General features: G+C 55.0%; 1 protein-coding gene across 2 annotated transcripts in view; it reads left to right on the top strand.

Annotated features, from left to right (window-relative positions):
* Positions 1 to 6,762, top strand: part of SH3KBP1 (SH3 domain containing kinase binding protein 1) — a 122,204-nt gene that overhangs the window by 782 nt on the left and 114,660 nt on the right. The gene's annotated exons all lie outside the window — the stretch shown is intronic.

The following is a 6,762-nucleotide window of genomic DNA, read 5'->3' as shown; positions in this document are numbered from 1 at the left end:
ATTTTGGAGGGGAAGCAAAACTGTGTTTGCAACACGTTCTTGTTTTATATCTTGCGTCTGACTTTGACGTGTTTAGACTGTATTTAGTCTAGAGACATGTCAGCTCTCACTGACTTTGTGAATCTGGTTGATATTTTTCATGTAAGCGGTCACGTAGACTTCAGCAGAATCTCACTGATAACCCCCCCCCAGTGTTTTGGGGGCCAGAACCACCAAATCTCACTGCCTTCGATATTTACTGTCCTAACCTTTTCAGTGCCCTAAAGACGTACCAGCTATGTCATGGGGATGAAAAGGAAGTGGAGCCCTGTCTCCGTTTCTGCCAGCGGTGACGGTCATGTGATGCTGCTGAAATGCCGGAGTATTTATACTTACCTAGTGCTGAGTATGTGACTTTTTAAAAGGTTATATACATATATTTCTAAAATAATGTGCAAAAAGTGCCTGAGGCCAGCTTTAATTACATCTTTTCGGTATCCTATTTGAGGGCAGGGCCTTGAATTTTTGGCGTACTGATTTTTATTGGCCTGAGATTTGGCAGCCATTTTGTTTCCCCTGGATGGCGTTTTAAACCTGGTAAATTCACTAGTAAGGCTGCGTCCATGCTGCCGCTTAGCGCGGTCAGCACAATCAATTTTAATCTGTCAGGCCACGCTCACGCGGCGCGCGTGTGCCCATGCATGTACAATCACTGGTGCTTGCCGAGACAGATAAAATTGTGTCTGAGGTGTGCTGAAGGGTCACATGACCTCCGCAGCCAATCAGCGCCAGGCACTGCTCGGCCACGCCCCCAGCAATGCCCCCCCCCCCCGCTCGCACTTACCCAAAAAGTTGCCGAACGCTCATGCTTGGAGAGTTGGTGACGTCACCACTCCAAGCATGAGCGTGGTCAGCGGTATGGGGACACAGTCTTAGGGGCCTATGCAGAGAGCAGCGGTAAGGGGAATAGCGGCATTTTTTGCAGAAAAATGCCTGTAGAAAGGCAGGTACTGGCGAGTTTTAAAAAAAGCGCCATTTTTTTTTTATTTGCAAATTTCGCCGCGCGGCTGGAGAGAACCTAAATCTCTCCAGTGTTGAAAACTGCCGTATTCAGAGAGGCGCGATCGCCATCTAGCGGCTGTTCGCGCCAAAAAAATGGCGCAAATTTCAACATTTTGCTTCTCCAAAAAAATTTGGCAAGAAGCTGGAGCTCGGCGGCCGGTGGGGGAGAAAAAAAAAACGCGATTTTTTCCCCACAAGTTTCAACAGCGTGCATATCGCCGGTTGAAACTCTCCATATGCAGACAGCATTCTAAATGCAGTTTTCGGACCTTTCTGCATATGGAGAAAAAAACTCTCCATTAAAGCTACTTTTTATTCCCCTCTCCAATTTTAAATAGCGCTGCTCTCTGCATGAGGCCCTAAGTGTCTGAAAAGTGTATGGTTCAGCTCTGGAGGACCCCTGGTCCCTATTCCGTAACTAGTCAGCAGTGCTAAGGGCTCGATTCAATCTTCATTGGTTCTACAGACTGACAGTCTTACAACTACATAATAAAATCAGCGGTATTCCATCTCACACTTTACAGTGTGCTGGATATTTTAGTGCATCAATACATTTTCATAATAAATTATAAGATGTTATTGTATATGTACCCCCTTTGTATCTAAAACCCTCTCCCGCCTTAAACCTTTCTCACTGACTGCCCCGCACCTCTGGAATGCCCTTCCCCTCAATACCCGACTAGCACCCTCTCTATCCACCTTTAAGACCCACCTTAAAACACACTTGCTTAAAGAAGCATATGAGTAGCTCCGTGGCTAACACTATACACATGATACATAAAGCTTAGCACCTTGCAGATGCACTTACCAGAATGCCCTCCTACTGTATCTGTATGTTCCGCCTACCAATTAGATTGTAAGCTCTTCGGAGCAGGGACTCCTTTTCCTAAATGTTACTTTTATGTCTGAAGCACTTATTCCTATGATCTGTTATTTGTATTATTTGTTATTTATATGATTGTCACGTGTATTACTACTGTGAAGCGCTATATAAATAAAGGCAAACATACATACATACATACATGTTCCCCCTTTCCATGATCTATTTAGGACTGGCTTTGATATCCAAAAAACACGGTCCTTAAAGCAGCAGTGCACTCATTTTGTTTATTTATTTTTTTCTAATGGGATCAGTGCGACCTCCAGAGCTCAACCACTATTCTCAACTCTGTGCCGCCCCACTTCCTGAGGAACGTACTTACTAATTAAATAAATAATCAAAATAGCCACCGGGGTACTCCAATAGAAACAAGTTGAATAAAGGAGCGGGCACATCGGATTTGCAAAACCAAAAAAGAATGTTACTGCAAAAAGATCGGACTTTTCGGCTACAACATGGAGAAACTCCTTATAAGATCACTGAAGTCTGTCTGGGATAGAATAACATGGCAGATAGAATCAGACAAAGCTTTAGTTATAGAAAACCCCAAAAAAGCTCCAGCACACACTGATTGATAGAGAAAACGAAAAGAGTCTCGGAATAAGCCAAAATGTAATAGCGATAATAATAGAACAATAGGTATCACAAATGGGAATGCTTAACGACTGTAAATGCAGAATATATGTTTCTTAAAAAGCACAAGAGTGGGGGGGGGGGGGGGGGAAGGGGAAACGGCTAACAAATAAACATAAAGACAATGAGGAGGGTAAGAGGGGCAACGTTTCAGGGTAACGACCCTTTTCTCAGGCCGGTTCCCTTGGGTCCAACGGAACCACAAGGTACTTCCCTTAACCCTTAACCCCCCTACAAGACACAAAATAGCCAACTCAGAATAAGCTTAGAATCAAGTCCTGATCAATCATCTGCAGTATATTCTTACACTTATCTGGGAGGAACGCTAATAAACAGTGAAAAGCACACCACCGAGGATTCTGGGAAATAGCAGCCTAATAATAATTGTTTGTTCTAGTATAGCGCTGCTAGTTTTACGTAGCGCCTTACAGAGACATTTTGCAGACACAGTCCCTGCCCCGTAGAGCTTACAATCTATGTTTTTTGGCAGCGGGAGATGAAGTGACTTGCCCAAGGTCACAAAGAGCCGACACCGGGAATTGAACCAGGTTCCCAATGCCAGAGTCAGTGTTGTTATTCACTGAGCCGCTCCTTCTCAATCATTAAAATTGTTTGTAAATGAGTAGCTGTACAATTGGTTTTGAAGAAAACAAATTGTAGTTCTTGTAACTGACTACAGTACTCCTTTATATAATGCGTTTAACTCAAAGTGGATTTCAGGCAGGATATGCTGTTACCAGGATCATTAAAAACGCATCATATTTAATATCTCCAATAAATATAATTTACTTGGTAAGTCAGTTACATGATCATATCCCAACTTTATTTAATAGAAAATGAAGTAATACAGAAGAAATGGATACAAACTAATCTTTACGAAACAACACCTGTATACATTGAGGCTGAATAAGGTAATACAGCGTTTCCCAAATGGTGGGTCGCGACCCGGCACCGGGCCATGGCACCAAAATTTCCGGGTCGCAGCGAGGCTGGCCGCGCGGAGTCTCCCGTTCCCCCTGCTCAATTTTAAAAAAATGGCGGCGATTCCCCCCGCGGTCCCGCACGCTTGCGCAGGGCAAACAGGGCACGCTCCCTTCCTCCCCCCCCCTCGCTCCCTTCCTCGCCCCCGCTCCCAACGTGGGACGGAGGAGGAAGTACCAGCTCCTCTGCGGCCCGCACGTTATGTGGGGCGGAGGGGGAAGTTCAAGCTCCTACTGCGGCCTGCTTCCCCCCGCGGCCAGCTTCCAGCGCTCACCTACCGTGGCACCCCCTCCCGAGCCCACCTCCCGTGCCCCCAATCCCACCTCCCGTCCCGGGCAGCAGGGGATATCGGGGGCAGCAGGGGAAAGCGTCCGGCGGCAAGGTAAGTCACCCCACCCAGTCACTCCCTCCCACCCAAGTGCCCCTGGCCCCCTTCCTCCCACCCAAGTGCCCCTGGCTCCCACCCAAGTGCCCCTGGCCCCCTCCCTCCTACCCAAGTGCCCCTGGCCCCCTCCCTCCCACCCAAGTGCCCCTGGCCCCCTCCCACCCAAGTGCCCCTGGCCCCCTCCCTCCCACCCAAGTGCCCCTGGCCCCCTCCCTCCCACCCCTGGCCCCCTCCCTCCCACCCAAGTGCCTCTGGCCCCCTCCCACCCAAGTACCCCTGGCCCCCACCCAAATGCCCCTGGCCCCCTCCCTCCCACCCAAGTGCCCCTGGCCCCCTCCCTCCCACTCAAGTGCCCCTGGCCCCCTCCCTCCCACCCAAGTGCCTCTGGCCCCCTCCCTCCCACCCAAGTGCCCCTGGCCCCCTCCCTCCCATCCAAGTGCCCCTGGCCCCCAAAAAGTGCCCCTGGCCCCCTTCCTCCCTCACACCCAAGTGCCCCTGGCCCCCTCCCTCCCACCCAAGTGCCCCTGGCCCCCTCCCTCCCTCCCACCCAAGTGCCCCTGGCCCCCTCCCTCTCACCCAAGTGCCCCTGGCCCCCTCCCTCCCACCCAAGTGCCCCTGGCCCCCTCCCTCACACCCAAGTGCCCCTGGCCCCCTCCCTCACACCCAAGTGCCCCTGGCCCCCTCCCTCACACCCAAGTGCCCCTGGCCCCCTCCCTCACACCCAAGTGCCCCTGGCCCCCTCCCTCCCACTTAAGTGCCCCTGGCCCCCTCCCTCCCACCCAAGTGTCCCTGGCCCCCTCCCTCCCACCCAAGTGCCCCTGGCCCCCTCCCTCCCACCCAAGTGCCCCAGGCCCCCTCCCTCCCTCACACCCAAGTGCCCCTGGCCCCCTCCCTCCCACCAAAGTGCCCCTGGCTCCCTCCCTCCCACCCAAGTGCCCCGGGCTCCCTCCCTCCCACCCAAGTGCCCCGGGCCCCCTCCCTCCCACCCAAGTGCCCCGGGCCCCCTCCCTCCCACCCAAGTGCCCCTGGCCCCCTCCCACCCAAGTGCCCCTGGCCCCCTCCCTCCCACCAAAGTGCCCCTGGCTCCCTCCCTCCCACCCAAGTGCCCCGGGCTCCCTCCCTCCCACCCAAGTGCCCCGGGCCCCCTCCCTCCCACCCAAGTGCCCCGGGCCCCCTCCCTCCCACCCAAGTGCCCCTGGCCCCCTCCCACCCAAGGGCCCCCTCCCTCCCACCCAAGTGCCCCTGGCCCCCACCCTCCCTCTCAAGTGCCCCGGGCCCCCTCCCACCCAAGTGCCCCTGGCCCCCTCCCACCCAAGTGCCCCGGGCCCCCTCCCTCCCACCCAAGTGCCCCTGGCCCCCACCCTCCCTCTCAAGTGCCCCTGCCCCCCCCTCCCTCCCACCCAAGTGCCCCTGGCCCCCTCCCTCCCATCCAAGTGCCCCTGGCCCCCAAAAAGTGCCCCTGGCCCCCTTCCTCCCTCACACCCAAGTGCCCCTGGCCCCCTCCCTCCCACCCAAGTGCCCCTGGCCCCCTCCCTCCCTCCCACCCAAGTGCCCCTGGCCCCCTCCCTCTCACCCAAGTGCCCCTGGCCCCCTCCCTCCCACCCAAGTGCCCCTGGCCCCCTCCCTCACACCCAAGTGCCCCTGGCCCCCTCCCTCACACCCAAGTGCCCCTGGCCCCCTCCCTCACACCCAAGTGCCCCTGGCCCCCTCCCTCACACCCAAGTGCCCCTGGCCCCCTCCCTCACACCCAAGTGCCCCTGGCCCCCTCCCTCCCACTTAAGTGCCCCTGGCCCCCTCCCTCCCACCCAAGTGTCCCTGGCCCCCTCCCTCCCACCCAAGTGCCCCTGGCCCCCTCCCTCCCACCCAAGTGCCCCAGGCCCCCTCCCTCCCTCACACCCAAGTGCCCCTGGCCCCCTCCCTCCCACCAAAGTGCCCCTGGCTCCCTCCCTCCCACCCAAGTGCCCCGGGCTCCCTCACTCCCACCCAAGTGCCCCGGGCCCCCTCCCTCCCACCCAAGTGCCCCGGGCCCCCTCCCTCCCACCCAAGTGCCCCTGGCCCCCTCCCACCCAAGTGCCCCGGGCCCCCTCCCTCCCACCCAAGTGCCCCTGGCCCCCACCCTCCCTCTCAAGTGCCCCTGCCCCCCCCTCTCCCACCCAAGTGTCCCTGGCCCCCTCTCCAGTCACTCACATCCGTCGTTGCCTGTAATTCACTGTTTGTGTCTGTGTGCGTATAGGGGAGAGCGAGTGTGTGTGTGTGTGTTTGTGTATCTGTATCAGTGTGTGTGTGTGTGTGTGTGTGTGTGTATCTGTATCAGTGTGTGTGTATCAGTCTGTGTGTGTGTATCAGTGTGTGTGTGTGTAGCAGTGTCTCTGTGGCTGCGTGTGTGTGTGTATCAGAGGCTGTGTGTATGTATCAGTGTGTGTGTCAGTGGCTGCGTGTGTCAGTGGCTGCGTGTGTCAGTGGCTGCGTGTATGTGTGTATCAGTGGCTGTGTGTGTGTGTGTATCAGTGGCTGTGTGTATCAGTGGCTGTGTGTGTGTCTGTGTGTGTGTGTGTCTGTGCAGGCCCTATAGGCCAGTATAGGCGATAACATTTTTAGTGGGTCACGAAGGAGAAGTTCAAAAATAACCGGGTCACGGAAAAAAAAGTTTGGGAAACCCTGATGTAATACATATTCATACTGTGCTCTTGTTAAGCTTGAGAATCAAAAAGCACAAGAAAGCTATCCCTTAACCTCTTTGTGTTCTCATGACCAACCATGAATGTCATAAGGGCAGGCCCTCTAGGGGCCCTATGACGTACAGAATACTTTGTTATAATAACTGCTGCATTCAACCTGAACC

Source organism: Ascaphus truei, chromosome 3, assembly GCF_040206685.1.
Source record: "Ascaphus truei isolate aAscTru1 chromosome 3, aAscTru1.hap1, whole genome shotgun sequence".
Classification (NCBI taxonomy): Eukaryota; Metazoa; Chordata; class Amphibia; order Anura; family Ascaphidae; genus Ascaphus; species Ascaphus truei.
The sequence above is the reverse complement of the archived record's forward strand: the minus strand, read 5'-3'. Positions and strand labels throughout refer to the sequence as shown.